General features: G+C 42.4%; 1 protein-coding gene across 1 annotated transcript in view; it reads right to left on the bottom strand.

The window, feature by feature from the left end:
- The window catches only part of auts2a (activator of transcription and developmental regulator AUTS2 a), a 346,500-nt gene that overhangs the window by 103,738 nt on the left and 226,296 nt on the right, over nt 1-16,466 (bottom strand). The window lies entirely within an intron of this gene.

Raw genomic sequence — 16,466 nt, 5'->3', positions numbered from 1 at the left:
TAATTAAAATAATGACAAATAGGAAATAAACCTCAGCAGTTTACTTCCCAGATGTTGCTGAAGTAAACCGAGGAAAAGAGATAGATATGGGGTAAAGAACGCTCTACAGTGTCTCTGTAAACAGTGAGAGTGGATCAATATGGATTTCATGTATAGTCGCAGATGATTTACGGGAAAAAGGTCCAACCAACAAAACAGCCATGCACTTACAAGTTTCTGAGGCCCCCACTTAGGCTCTTGCTCCCTAGTCATGGCTGAATAACTTCCGGAGGGATCATCATGAGTTTTACTATTAAGCCCAAGATTTAGGAGGTTACATCTCACATCCAACCCCAACCAGTCAATTTCAACACTATTATCCCCTAAAGCCCGACCCCCCCATTTAAAGAGAATATGAACAGACTCATGGGAGTTGAGTCACTGCCGGACACAAGAAAGGGAGGATGGTGTTTGTGTGTGTGTGTGTGTGTGTGTGTGTGTGTGTGTGTGTGTGTGTATGTAGTGATCAAGGAAGCACAGCAGTTTAGTTCGCATAGACAACTAACCCTGTTTCATTTGTCAAATCGAGTATGCGCTCCTCCATACTCCATCAAACAAAGCCACTGCTAGCTCGCAGAGTCATTTCCCTCTCTCCCAGTTACAAATGAGTCCATTAGTGTGTCTGCAGTGAGCCCTGTGCTGTCTCCCAGTAATGGCTTGTGAGATTTCCATCATAATCATAATGGCTCCCAGAGCAGCCATGAGTGCAGATGGAAGGTCGCTCATAGGTAATGAGCTATCTCACCACCCAAAGGGCACGTCTTTTTGCTTTGTTATTTAGAACTGTATGCCTGGCACACATGTGCTTGTCATGACACGTTTCTATGTAGGAGGATGAGGAGGCGGATTTAGCAGAGGGAGGATAGACATGGGCTGGAGGATGCCTGGCACTGATTAACGTCATTAAATTGGTGTCTGGGCTGATGCTAAATACTGTAACGTAACTGAAGCAGACACATGCCAGCTAACACAGAATGCCACCCTCACATTAGTTTGCACGCTGACATTCTTTCTGCCTTCATCCCCTGGTTATGTAGCTGTGCCAAGCAGAAATATCATTATGGCCAACAGTGTCAGTATGACTCACCTCCACTTGCCATTCGAAACACATCATATTCTTTTCTCTGGCCTTGGCGCATGGCAGCCAGCACATCTGCATCTTCCGCCAATTATTCTCTGAATGTTGGTCTTGGTAACACTTTCAGAGTCTGTGTGCTCACTGTACTATTGAGCTGGCTGTCTGCGTAGCCACGGGGCATGTGGGACTGGTTGGAAGGGGCTGATACAATGCTCGCTCTGCCCATGCTTAATTGACCAGAGTTGTTGTGTTGCGGGTCATATCAATGAGGTGACCCGCCATTTTCATGTATGATTCCTGGTTTCCTAAAGGCCTGTGTTTGTCTGACGCTTCAGTTTCTGCTTGTACAAACTTTCATAGCAGCAATCAATGAAAGACGATCACAGAGGGCAACATTGGTCTCCAGAGTATTGCAGAGAAAGATCTGACCTAATTGTGTGCTGCCTGCTGGAGCTATGTATAGAGACATATAATGATGCACAGCAAAAGCTATTGGTAGCCTTGACATGTGCCTGTATGGTATTCACTTTATTCCTGTAATGCGTTTTTTCTAACCAGCTTACATAGTGTAGTCAATCATTTTCCACATAAAAGAAAGGCACAGCTAAAAGTATAGAAAACAGATTTCTCAAAAATAGTCCTTGGTGATCCACCATCTTACAACATAATATGCTCAATTATTAATGGTGGTAAGAATAATCCGTTGGCACAGCTATTGAATTGGACCTGCCCCCACAGTCGGGATATTCAAAGACAGCCAACATCCCACTGTGCTGAATCAAAAGGAATGGAGTATTTACTACTTATGCAGCCTTTTGTACATTAGCCATTAGGGTGTTCTACTGATAGAGAAATATACATAAGGGTCAGCCACAGTTCTATACTTAGGTCCATCCGCCCCCGGGGGGTCTCACATCTCCCTCTGCTTTAATTTGAAATCACTCAGAGGCAAAATGGTAGCCGTTTGATTTATCCCTTATTACATTGCTTCTTAAGAATCTGTCAGGCGGCCTCATGAATTCATTCATCTCCATAAGCTTTCTCAGCGCCACTTAGGCCTTGTGTAATCTGGGTGAGACCCCTTATCACTTCATTTGCACAAGCAGGAGACTATCAATTCCTGTCCAGTATCTGGGCCAGGGGAATTAGAGCAGAGGTGTTTGGATGTGTCCGGACCGAGCTGCAGTGACAAGAAACTGATTACACACTGAAACACCATGCAGGTGTTCCATTCCACACTCTATATTTACAATATTAGTGAGCAGTAGTTAAATATATTTACTGCTTACACTCTTTTCAGCATAGATCACAATAGACAGGCAATTTTCCACCACGAGTCACTGATGTATTGCCACTGTGAAAAGAGAGACACTTACAAGCATTTAGCTGGTACCTAGCTCCACACAGCAGACTCATAAAGGCAGACAATGGCTGAGCTTAATAATAAACAGAATAGATCCCATGAGTGTGGAGGACCCATCAAGCTGGGGAATTTCATTTAATTTCCCCGGGGCCGTCTATGTCTTGTACACATAATTAGAGCCCAACATGCAATGCTCCTTGTGCTTTGTCAATAATTCCCCAAGGAGCAATCAGGACAAGGGTTGGACATGCCTCTGTGACCTGGGCTACTTGCAACAAGCTCAGCCATCTAATTACACTGCATCTAACAAGCAGTGTGGTGGTGGTGGTGGTTGTAAGAGAAGGATGTGGGGGGGGGAAGGGGACCGGCCTGAGCCCAGGAGCCGACAGTGTACAGCCCCTTCTCAGAGCCCCTGATGTCATTAGGATTGTTTGTGGCTGCCGCCATGCATGCTGGGGCAGCATTGTCATTCTGAACAAGCCTGTTCTCCATTTCCCTCATTTAGGATCCTCTGCTGTAGTAACTCACAGCCTCTGGTGGCTTACACAGCAGGCGATTAGGAATATGGTCCTCTACAGCAGTTAGTATACATTTCTGTGGTGTATAATAATCTATCTTATATCCATGACTACAAACATTGCTAGAAGACTATTTTAGCCAATGCAAAAGATGATTTACGTCACAAAGTCAAGTAACTAGGACTACCATTGAAAATTAGCCGACTGGCTAACACGTATTTACAGAAATGTTGATTGTCCTGATAAATAAAAACAAATCTTACAATTTTACGTGAGCCAGTTTTCACATTATCTTCACATACTGTACTGTTCAGTTAGAGTTGTTGCTGTATAATTCCCTGGAAATACCTCCTTTTTTTTTTTTTTAGCTCAATAGGACCATCTAATAGGATCTAATGACCATTGCTGATTGATTGCTGACTTATCAAGCAGAAGGTAAAAATACACATCGAATCAAACATACACGTGAGAATGTAAGAGCTTGCGCATAAAAGCAAGAAAACTATGTCACAGGGTGAGATTTCTACTAAATTTGTAATCAGTGATCATATGTCCTACATTATCTCTACCATAGACTGCATTGCAGTCTGCAACCCTGTTAATTTAGTATCATTTACAGTCTTTGTGTTGAGTGCACGGGGTTTGCTTTTGCCATTTGACAAATGGCAGATAGAGAAATCCTTCCTTATTCCCTGGCTGCAGGGATAAAGCCATTGTCTGTGGGTGAGATGAGGTTGCTGTGGAGAGTGGAAAGACAGAGAGACAGTCAATTCTGAACCAAGTTGCCTGCAGAAATCATTGGCTTGACAAAAGGGCAATGAGGGGGCAGAGGGTTTGTGTGAGAGTCACTGGCCCAGTTGCTGGGAGGGCTTATGTGCAGGTGAGCTAGGCCTTGACTGACATCCGCCGAGCGCAGTGAGAAAGTTTAACCTTGGCGTGTCGGAGAACTCACTCTCAGCAGGGAGAGAGGGCAGATATAAAGACAGTGAGGGAGGAAGAGAGAGTGCGTGAGAGAAAAGAGATAGGCGCTGCAAAGGGCTTACTGCATAACAACAACCATTTTTTTTTTTTTTTTTATAAGCAGGCCTGTTTCCGGAGACACTAGTTTGAACCCAAGGTCTTACGGCATGTATTATTAAAGACCGGTAACTGGAAACACTGCCTCATAAATAGAGATGAGGACAGACACCCGAGGAGCCGGGGTGCTGCTCAATCTTGATCGGCCACAAATCCACCGGCCTAACATGACCCAGAGGGTTCTACATGTACACAGTGTGCCACAGCACACTCTTCTACCCAGCAGCCCTCCGTTTGGTTTCTGTCATTGCACCTGACAAACTGCACCACATGAAGTAAATTCATTAATGCGCACGTCAATTGCATAAAAAATATACGTAATTTAGTTTGACTCAACATGTTTGGCAGCATGGGTGTTATTTTTGGCTTAGAGGTTAGGCCAATTTCAACAGTGCTGCTAAAACAACTTAGTGACATTATTAGAAATATGGGGAGAGCTAATGATGTGCTTAACAGATGGCTATGAACATAGTTCAATCAGTTACCAAGAATAATATGCCATGCCTTCTATATCCTATTGATAAAAGAGTCTCGCTGCAAGAAGACTAATTGTTATATCATGTGTGCACAACTTCAACAGCGGAAAACATCTGCCACATTCTCCTTTCTCATTTCTTAGATACAGGACATAACATTTCTTAACTGTTTTGTTTTATCTCCAAAACCTCTCTGTATGTGGCCAATCTCATAAAGGCTTTGATATATGTACACAATTTGCCTGAGACATTTTTCTTTTCCAGGTCAGGAAAGATGGAAATGGATTTTTTTCCACAGGAGTGAGCATCTCAGTCAAACAGCATATTTATGGTTTCTTTTGTTGCTGATTGAATTATTTTCCATTCCCTGTGTTCTCAGCTTGCGCTGGGAATTGAATCATTGCCTTTGAAACATGATTCACTGCTGCAACTGTTTTTTTCCCCCACCATTCAATTTCAAGGACCTGGCAACCTTGTCCTATTCAAACGTGTGCATTATTACCTTTTATTGTTGGCCATAAATGAATGGTGAGGCTGAGCACTCCAGAGGCAAGTGTAACACCTTAGGGCTTATATAATATCACGTCTCAAGCTAAGAGTCAACCTTCTACAATCCTGTGTCTCAACATCAGAACGGCCATGCCCAAAGCTATCAGAAAGCATCACAAGGTAATCTAAAAAGCAATAGCAATGCTTATTGTGGATACAAAAAAGTTTTTGATTGCATTCCACAAGCTTTTGAATAAAGGTGCCTTTGAGTGTCTGCACCTTTACAAAAAGAATAATCACGGTACTGCTGGGTCAATGTAATCAGCATGGGTCCAAATACTTCAACCACAACTTTAATAACTTGGCTTCTTTTGACCATTCAACAAATATTTAACAGACCAACACATTTAACATACCAGAGTTTACACATTCCTGCCGTGCCTGGGAAAGGTCTCATATAAACTCAGACACGTTTGATAAATACAGAGCAGCAGGATGCCTTTTTAAACTGTAGACACCTTATCAGACTTTAACCGTTCCTGCAAGCAGATTGAATGCCAATTGTAAGCAATTGCGTAAATATTGAGTTTAGTGTTTCAGCAAATTGAAAGGTTTTCATCTCAAAGGACGTTGATTGGCTGTGCTGATGGGGGAAATGTGAGCGCAGGACTGAATTGCCAGCACTGTCCTTTCTGGGTAACTTGCACTGCTGGCAATCTGTTGGTGGACATTTGAAGTAGTGAGTGAAACTTAAGGGTTAAGGGTTCCCACATTCACTTTGGTAAAAAGTTTGTGTTTGGTAATTTAAAACCCCAGAGGTGTGATATTCTTACTCATTTACACATTTTTGATACTAGGACACAAAGAGGGCCAGAAAACTGGGACGCTTTCATGATAGAATTATAAACTTTGAAGGCTATTCACCAACTTCCTAAAAGCTTTCAAGGCCGCCTTTTATTTTTATCATACCAAATGAAATTAAAGACCTTACTTTAGGTGTTGGTTTTCTTCATCTTTCTCCGGTTGGTGACATGGTTACACAACATTAATGGCATGTTGATTACTGTCCACATCTGATGCTGTGAGTGTTAGCAAGTGGTGATGAACTGTGACAGAATTAAGAAATTACCTGCTGGGACAATGAGGGGTTGCTACTGTAAATGGGTCACAGTGAACGTAGAGGAGGATGGAGGAGGGACAGAGCCCCAGAGGCAAGCAAGCCTGCTCAGTCTCAAGTATTGTCTAATGCAACACTTGCTATGCTAGTGAAACAACACAAGCTAGTGTTTGTTGTGAATGTGTTGTGTGCTTGAAGATTTATCGCACTTAAGTTACTTAGAGCAGTGTTATATTCAAGAAACCAGGTGAGGAAAACCAGCAAAATGATCAAACCAAAAGGTTAACTAAATTTCACCTACAGTTAACACCTCAAAATAAGTCTGTGAAGTCTAAATACAAATGACATCCACAGTTTATCAACACGTAAGGGCACATTCCCAGCAATGGTGTAAATTAAGACTAACAAAATACAATCTGTTGCCAGGGAAACATTACACATATAAATAACCTGTGTAGAGCATTGACAGGCTGACATCTTCACCTCGTGTCACCATCTTATTTCAGAAGAAAAAAGGCACATGGAAATTTGTGTCAATTAGCCGCTTCCATTTAATTAGCAGTCAAAGGTCAATCAGTCAAAGGGTGAAATGTCTCTCCTCTGACCTTTTCTCCTGTGGCCTTACACTCCACAGTGTCATTACTGTACCACTGGGTGGGGGGCGGGATGAGTTGCACTAAGAGGGAGGTTGGGAGGGGGGGGAAGGAGAAGGGGAGGTTACAGGGGGAGGACAGGCGTGTGGGTGTGTGCATGTTTGTGTATGTGTGGGACTGTCTAGGGAGTGGTGCTGCCTGCTGACCTGGTCATCCATCAGACGGGGTCCATCCATTCATCCACCCCCACCCCCTCCCCTATCCCCACCCAGGGCCCATCAGTGCGGCTCTCTGCCAGGCCTGGAATCTCCACATTAATTTCTCATCTGTGGCACCCTAATGAGCTCCGCCTGCTCGTCCACCTCTGAGACCCTACTGATTATCAGACAGGGGGGCGACCATTTGTCAATGGCAAGAGGTGGCATTTACATGGCTGACCTTGCTGCCAAGGAGAGAGGAATCAGAAAATGGAGAAGCGAGGGGAGTAGGAAATAATAGAAAAGAAATCAACAGCTGTGGAGCTCCACGCTGTTTGCCATCATGAGGCCTGTGTAAGACCATCCTTATTAATGGTAGTGAAGGTGGGGTGGATTTAAGCTTTACATTTTAAGTGTCCAAACGTCAATCTATTTATCTGTCTGTCCTTCTTTGGTGAAAACAGGTTGAGGCGGCAAACCTCGAGAAATAATTCACAGGAACTTGCTAAATGACTTGTCAAAGGGGAATATGCTTGTTCCTTTTCTTTTTATCTCTGTTTGAGTGTGTTTGAGCCTGTGTGCACGCGCCTCAGAGGGAGCAGGGATTTGCCAGTTATTGGATGGAGGAGAGCGGTGTAGGTCTGTGACACCCGCTAACCTTGGCCAGGGCTACTGGGACTCCGGGGGTATCCATCACTGTGGCAGCCCCGAGACCCAGACCGGGGGAAAAGCCACAGAAGTTGCCGGGGGAGGGAAAAAAGCAAGTAAAAATTTAATGCACTCCGCAGAGCGGTCATGTCATACTTGGTTATGGAAAATAATCCCAGATGCCTGCAGTGCTAAAATGGAGCTGTAATGTGTTCGCCTCCTAACCCAGCCTGACAGCCATGATGTACGACTACTATTACCGGAAAATATCACTTCAACTAACCCGTGATCCGGCTCCGCTAAGGGTCATATTATCCATGAGGAACAAATTACACTCCCCCAAAGTAAATACAAATTTCCTACACTGACTGGGTACAAAGCGCAGAGGGGGGAGGGGGCAGGCGGGAACGTTACCTATGACAACGCTCTGCAGAGTGACAAGGATGATAAAATACATGACAAATCACTGGCTGACAGGGTACTCTAGCGCAATCAGCCTCAGCCTCGGCCTAGTGAGCACCCACTCAAGCCTGTAAACACTACTCTCTTCCTTTGGAGGGGGCAAAACACATAATCTTTTAACGCTGACAAGTTGGTCTCTCCTTTTTATTACTCATCCTTCCCACTGCGGTGGAAAGAGGGAGGGTTTTGGGGAGGGGGGGAGGGGGAGGATATAAAATGGTTTTATGTACAGTGCTGCCAAGTGATTGAGAAACTCGACTCTTCTGCTGTAATTGCCTGAGGGGAAACGCAGCAAAACAATAAAGGAAGAGAAACAGCAAATATATTACCAGTTCAGATCTTTATTTTATGTCAAGGACAAACAGGTTCTCTCGGCTGCTCTAAAGCACCCATTTAGATCCCTCGCCTCCAATAAGAGCAAAGCACAGCAAATTACAGCACTCCGTTGCATGGCCATTAATAAGACGCAAAATGGCATTTGCAGCTTGTGGCTGCTGATAGAGCGAGTAAATAACACTTAAAGGTGTGGTCTCTATAAAAAAAAAAAGCCCAGAGGCAAGGGAAAGAGAAATAAAAAAAAGCAATAAAGTGATAAAGTCCTGCAGATTACAGCACAGAGTCATTGTCTTCACAAAAGGCCTAAGTAACACGACTGATGAACAGTTAAGCTGGAGAAAGCACTTCAGCACTAGCAGATATTCATACTAAACTGTTTGACTGGCAGTTTGAAGGTGCCACTTACTAGCAAAAAATCACTTAAGCATTAGCAAGTCCAGACAGAGTGAGTACCTGAGTGCTCTTGACAATATTACAAAGACTGCTAAGACGAGGTGCAGACATGGGCCGAAAAAAAATATTGTTTAGAAAATGTTCAGTGCATACATTTTTGAAAAGTAAAATTAAAGAGGCAGGGTTGCATTTACTGTACATTCATAAAGTATTGTAGTAGTGTGTTACTTAGCTGGATCATACACATGTTGAGGCTAAGGGGATGTTTCACAGCCCTCCTAAAAGATCTCAGATGGTGGAAAACCTGTTGGTTTTAACTACACCATGAAACGAGGCAATGCTAACGTGGCTTTGGTGGATGCACATGTAAGACACCTGAGGCTATGGGGCTCTTTTCAGTGTGTCCTGCCAGTAAAGTGGAGCATCCTAACTGGGAACAAGCTGCTCCAAATGAACAGGCCGGTCCTGCCTAGACTTAATAAAAACGACCACCTGATCCTGCCTGGATCCACCAAAAAGGGTAGTGTGGAGAGGATGAATTCAAGAGCAAATTTTGCTGACTGACTGGGTTTCAGGAGAGGAAGATGGGCCGGGCCAAGCCACACGACAGCAACAACGTCAAACGATGACAACGACAAACGTGGACAATCCTTGCCAGAAAAAGCTTTGAGAGGTTTTTGGCCCCTCAGCAGGTGTTTTTTCTTGCATCCTAGATGCTAGCCAATTTAGAAACCACATGATTCCTAAGTGGCCCAGTGTACAGTATAGGATGAAAAGAAGGCAAATCATCCCATTTTACACTTGCAACATAATATGAATGAGCAGTAAACAGTGAGGAACAAATATATATTTTTTGTGCAGATGAGGAATCAGACATGTAGAGACATGCACTCAATCAGACACATTGTCAACCACATTAAATACTGAACACACATACAAAAGTATTTCTGTCATATTGTCCACGTATAGCCTATACCTTCAAAGCAGAAGTATTCACCTTTCCCTTCTCATAATCTGAGTTTTGATTGGACTGCTTGATCCTGGCAGAGAGAAAGGAAGAACAGTGGTAATGGCGGCCTTAGCACAGATGCTAATGATAACACATATAGAGGTAATAATACCAGTGTTGTGTGACAAGTGACTGCAGTAAGCCTGCCTCCTGCCTGTGTCACACTACGCCATTAACAGGTCATGTTGGTGAGGGCCCATCCTACGGGTCACTTTATAATGAGCAAATGCTCCGAGAGTTTCACTCACACACTCGCACACAAACACACAAGCAGGATTGTGTGCACACATACTTTGAGATGCGAATAGCTGTCTCTTATCAGAGTCTGGCAGCTCCCACCGACACGGCAGAGGCCTTCTACACCAGGCAGAACATGATTTCTCCTGGGAACACTTTTTCCATTTCCTGCTTTTGAAGGGAAACTAAATAAGCAACATTGGTCCTCATCTGAATACATTTGACCCATTAAAAATGACTCTGCGCTCCTGCCCTTTTCTCTGCTGCAGTGTTAAAGTAGACCGTGTCGCCCACGGAATGCAAATGACAACAGTGGCAGTGGGCCTAGCGTGCCCGGCGCCTGGCAGGTGCAGATAGCGGCGGAGATGATGTGGACTGAGGAGGGGGTAAAAGTGTTGAGTGGGAGCTCCAATTAGTCCCTCACATTGAGGAAGCACACACGAGTCAGCCCCTGTCATAGGGATCCCCTATTTACTAATTCACTCCTCTGTTACTTTAACACAATTAATCAATGACAGGAAGGTGTAGTCAGAGCTGTTCATCAGGAGCGTAACATGAGCCAGGGTGAATTAATACAGTCACTGGGGGGATTACAGCTTACCGTGCTCTCTCTCTCTTCTTGAAACAAAAAGGAAAGCCACCGAGACAGGAGCAATTTAAATCGACAACACTGAGTAATGGCTCAATTTGCTGCACAGTCTAAACACCACAAGCAAATGGCATTACTAAATCATGAGAGTGGATCTAGGTCTCTGGTTAGAAGTTGTTGGATGATATCGCTGCTCTTAGAATCTATGAGGTACCTTCAAACACTGAATACCTGGATATTATAAATGGAGCTGCACCGAATACTTATACTTAATACTAAACAGTACCAGGGATGGACTGGGACCAAAAATTGGCCCTGGCATTTTGGCCCAGACCGGCCCACCACATAAGATCACAAATACCACCCGTCCTTGCGCTCCCCTGAATATGTATACCAACTCCTACTCCTTAAAACTACTAACGCCATGTAATGAGTAAGCAAGAATCAGTGAGAGTTGACACATTAAATATTTTTTTTAAAGTGCCATTTATTAATACAATAACACGGTATACTCCTCATTGTTTTATGAAAACAAAAATATATACTGTATATATATTTTTATCATTTCAGGACTGAAGAGGCCTTGTGCTTTAATTTGAAGAGGTCTATCATGAGTTTTTGTCTGCCAATGCAGATAGAAAAGCTACAATTCTCGTTAAGAAAGTTTGCATGATGTGCAACGTTTATCTAGGCTACTTTAAGGACACAAATGCACAAGCTTAAGGTTTGATGAACCTTAAGGTGGTGTTTTGCTTATTATTAAGATATAGGCTACGTTTGTTGAATGAAAGGTAGCCTAATAATAATAAAACGGTGAGAACATCATCAGTCAAGACTCAGATACCCGCACACTTAGCCAAACTAATGCAATCATACAGTAGCATGCCTACTTATTTTATTGTTGTAGTGTTATCATCAACAGTTAGTCCACCACTTGTTTTTGGCTCAGTTTTATCAAGGGGCAAAGTGTTTTAAGGGGAGTTCTGCTTACCGCAGGTTCTACCCTCACTCCCTCATCTCTGTCCCTTTCCTCCTGAGTCTCCTCACTGTGCATGTTACTGCCGCCAACACCGACACCACCACCACTATCATCAGCCACGGGAGCTGAAGAAGGTCCTGCTACTGCCGAAAACATGTCTGTCAATTTGACACATTTGGCAGCGTCTAGCTGAAGGGGCTGTTTCTTTTTCTCACGCAGCTTCTCTGCACCTCTATTGCAGCAGTGATGCAGCATGATCTCTGTCACTATTCTAGCCTGGCAGATGCACACTGAAACTGCATGCAGTTGTCCTGTTACCGTGTGTTTATCTTTCGTGCCGCGCACCGTTACGGACTAGTACATTTCATTGTGAAAGTAGGGGGTGTTTGTGTAGGGACAGAAAACCTCTATGTGATATTTTTTACTTTGGGCCCAGTGTCAATTGAAAAAACAATGGGCCGCCGATCTAGGCCTAGCACTTTTATGGGCCGGACAAAAAAAAGTGTCGGCGGTCGGCCCAAAAACCACGTCGGCCCACCGGGAAAGTGCCGGTATGCCAGATGGCCAGTCCGCCCTTGGTAGGTACTTACAAGCACTTGGATATTATAATACATAAACTTTGCTTTGACCACATGTGGCAGCCATTATTAAAACGGTACAGCTGCAGTTTTTAAGACCAACAATGCAGGTACAAATACAGAATGCCATGATGTCTTATGGTTGTTTTTAAACGTGCTATATAAATGAAATTGAACTGAACTGAACTTATACATCTATTTTTTCTCTATTTCCATAGCTATCTAGTTTGAGAGTAATTTGATCTTGCTAAAGATTTGATAGCCTTGTTGTAGTGGCCCATAAAGTAATTGAGGTGAATCAGGCTTAACTTGACATCTTCAAGAGAAAATGCCAATAATGGACGAGGTTTTAGTTAAGCCATGAATATTCTGTATTAGCATTCACTATTTTAGCTTTGAATGTTTTCTTGCTCCGCTCTCTTTAGATTTTTAACCTTGTTTATCCTTTTGTATTATATTATTATGGCCCGAGCAGTGAAACTGCAAGGACCCTATTGTTTTTGATCAGATTATTATTTTTACCAATTCCTCGTCGCATTTTTGAGGGGGTTGGAATGCTGGAAAACTCACAAAAATTGCACACGTCACAACTGGTGAAAATTGCAAAGATTAAAAAAATAACTCATATCCACCACTAGGTGGCGCTATTGCACAAACATTTTGGCCCTATAACTCCCAAACCGTACATCGCACATTCAAAAACCATATATTTTCACGTTCCCTGGATCCAGCTGAATCTCCTGACATAGGCCACGGCCATTTCCGCCTAGACTTTTATGCGTGAAAAATCGCGATTTATCAAAAACCTACTTTGCCGAACTCCTCCTAGACCGTGTGACCAATCTGCACGAAACCTGGTAAATAGCATGTCCAGATGGACCTGACCAAAAGTTATCAAAAGAATATTGCTACGTTAAAGTATGCGCATTTGACGACCAAACAAATTTTCGTAGCTAGCTACCACACACATATATCTCCGCCAAATTAAATGTTATCAGCAAAGAACTTGAAATCATTGTTCAACATCCCACTACAATGCTCTGTACCAAATCTGCCAAAGATTGGTCATTAGGGGGCGCTATAATCAACGTTTATTTGTTTTGGCCAATAACTCAATGCATTTAAATGGGGAATTTGCAATTGCAATATCTCTGCCAGAGACACATATAGGTCATATACGACGCCAAACGTCACTTCTGATTCATAACTTAATAACTTTATAATTATAACTAGTAGAAACTTAGTCTTTTGGAGCTAAAAGCAAACAGTCACCGCGTTCTGCTGATGTTGTCTTCCTAGCCCTTACAGAAGGTTTTGTATCCAGCCTAAAAGTCTTTGTGCCATTAATCCATACTGTTACATCCAAGATTGATACATTGTATGTAAGAAATGTAAATAGTTTGTCCTTTATATGACTTATAATGTTCAATATGTTTATTTTTGAACTGGATGACTCCAAATATATAGAACTGTTTTAGAGAACACAAATGTTTGTGGGGCATTGCTGTGTGTGTGATATCAATATATATCTGTGAGATTCATGTTCCGTTCTATTTATTTATTTATTTGTCTTTATGGGCCTACAACCTTTTTAATATTCAAGTTACCTCACTGCAGCACAAATATTCTAATAACCCAGTTTTTCCTGAAAAAAAAAAATTGTGTTCATAGATTGACTGTGGACAACAGGGTTTGATGTTTTTTATAGAAAATAAAACCAGATGGACCAGAGGTTGTCAAAAATCCTTAAGGGCTCTGGGATATTTGCAATGGCAGACCTTGCGGCTCACACCTCTTAATATTTCCTGACGTTTGCCTCCCCACCGTTACACTTTGGGTTCCACTTTCGCACGCTCCCCGGGTCATCGGGGCGACTGGTGCCTGGTGGCGGGAGGCTTGGACCCAGTCATAACTGCTTGCAGTTCTAGTTAGGGCCAGAGCACAAAAGTGCGAAGGAACCTATTGTTTGTCTAAAAGTATTCCAATTTACATGAAACTTAGAATGTGTGGTCTACATGTGATATTGCATCTTATTATTTTTACCAATTCCTCGTCGCATTTTTGAGGGGGTTAGCATGCACGAAAACTCACAAAAATTTGCACACATGTCACAACTGGTGAAAATTGCAAAGTTCTGTAGTGATTGGGCTCAGGCGTTGCCAGGGGGCCCCCTAACGTGCGCCTTAAATTGGACAAAAGTAATAAGTTAATATACCAACTTTTGAGGGAACATAGGTCTCCATGGTGCTATTTTTAGAAAAAAATTACAAAATTCTATAATTTCCGAAATATTGCTTTTCGTGTAAAAATCTTCATTTTCTGAACACTTGTTTGAGGACTTTAGGATGCACAAAAACTCTCAAGATTTTGTAGCCATGTGCACAATAGTAAACTCTTTCATCTGAATTCACATTTAGGGAGTGGTATGGTTGCTCTATAGCGCCTCCTAATTGGTTTTAGCACTTGGGCACATTTTTGACGGCCTCAATATATACGAGAAAATACAAAAATTGGTGCCCACATAAACACCTGGGCGCTTTGCAAGACCGTACAGCGATTTGGCCCAAATCTGTAAGTGAGCTCCATAGAGCCCCTTAATGCCTGGAAGGCCTTAACTTGGACATAGTTGCTCCGATCTTCACCAGATTTAATACCCATATTGCTCTAATCATTGCAGATATATTTCCCATTTACCTTCATTAGCTCCGCACAACTGGAAGGCGGACATTTTTAATTATGCATTTTTCATGTGTTTTACATTCTTTCAAACTCGTCCTAGGCCGTGATTTCAATCTTCTTGAATCTTTGCAGGTAGTATCTGTTGACCCTCAATGACGAAAAGTCATCCAGAGAATTTTGATAGTTGAAAAAATGCTTACAGCAACTTCCTGTCTAAAGAGGAAGTTGCGTTATCTTGGCCACAATTATTCCGATTGCCCCCGAACCTTGACATGGTTGTTCGTCATGGCCAGTTTAGCATCTGTGCCAAACTTGGCGTCAATCGGCCATTAGATGGCGCTGTTTTCATTTATTTAATTAATTAGCAAATTCACTTTGAGTGAAACCTACTTTTTTTTAACTCCTCCTGTGCCGTGAGTCCAATCTGCACGAAAACTTGGATATAGACTCGGTGGACCCTCGTGACTAAAAGTCATCAAAAGAATTTTGATAGCTAAAACAATGCGCAAGTTATGGAGGACCAACTTCATTGGCCCGTTCATTGCTGCTTGCAGCTTTAATTATTATTGTATATGTAATATTTGCACACTTACACTGCCAGTATGTGTCATTTTGTCCTGCTTATGACCATGTGTCTCTAAAACAAATTTTCTGATTGGCCTGAAATCTGGTGTGTGATTTCACAGTCCCAAGATGACAACGAAGATGAACGAGCAATATAGGCTGAATCTCAGTTCTCTTAAACGGTTTCTTTACTTGCTTCCCTTTCTCGGGTCTTAGTCTGTTCCACCGAGGAAGATCCCTCAGAGATCCCTCCTCCATCCTCGGGGCAGGAATAAGAGCTTAGAGACGGCCTTCACGAAGTAGGGCCAGAACAACTTCCGGTTCAAGCGAGGAGCGAGGAGATATCAAATAAGAGAACTGAAATTCAGCCCTAGGGGACACTATAACCTCACCTCAAGCATCAGCCCAAACTTTTGACTTTCAAATCAGTAAACTACTGTACTGGAGATTTTTTGGAGTTAGCATTACAAGGCTAATTTGACCATTTCAAGTGAAAATTTAAGATTTGTTTTTAAATCTGTAGAACTTGTTTGTTGGTGGCCGATTGTGTTTCCCTGCATATATTTTGTTTATTTATTTTTTGGAATACTGCAACAAAAGTGAGAGAACAAGACCATAAACTTCTCAGCACATATAAGACGGTATTACACCACAGGAAGATGCTATAGATCTTGACAGTTGAAGATGTTATAATTGCATATAAATAATGCAATTAAGTGATTGTGTTACTTCTTATTAGCAAAAGAGTGTCTCAAAAACAGACAGATGGGTAAAAAGATAGATGATAGACCGATAGATAGATATACTGTACAAACACAAACACTGTACTTAATACTTTGATATGCTAGTCAGTGCTAGGTTTTAAGCAAAAGAAAGCCTGCACCCTCAGCCCTGGCTGCCACAGCAGTCTCATTTCAATCCTAAAAACCCAGAACAGTTTGATTTAGATTTTGCACATCATTAAGTCATTTATAATTAATGCGCAGCTAATTAAGGCTTTCGCATAGTTATTAACAGGATGTTTAATTCTAATTACATTAAATTC

This window comes from Sander vitreus, chromosome 13, assembly GCF_031162955.1.
Source record: "Sander vitreus isolate 19-12246 chromosome 13, sanVit1, whole genome shotgun sequence".
In the NCBI taxonomy this organism is placed as follows: Eukaryota; Metazoa; Chordata; class Actinopteri; order Perciformes; family Percidae; genus Sander; species Sander vitreus.
The sequence above is the reverse complement of the archived record's forward strand: the minus strand, read 5'-3'. Positions and strand labels throughout refer to the sequence as shown.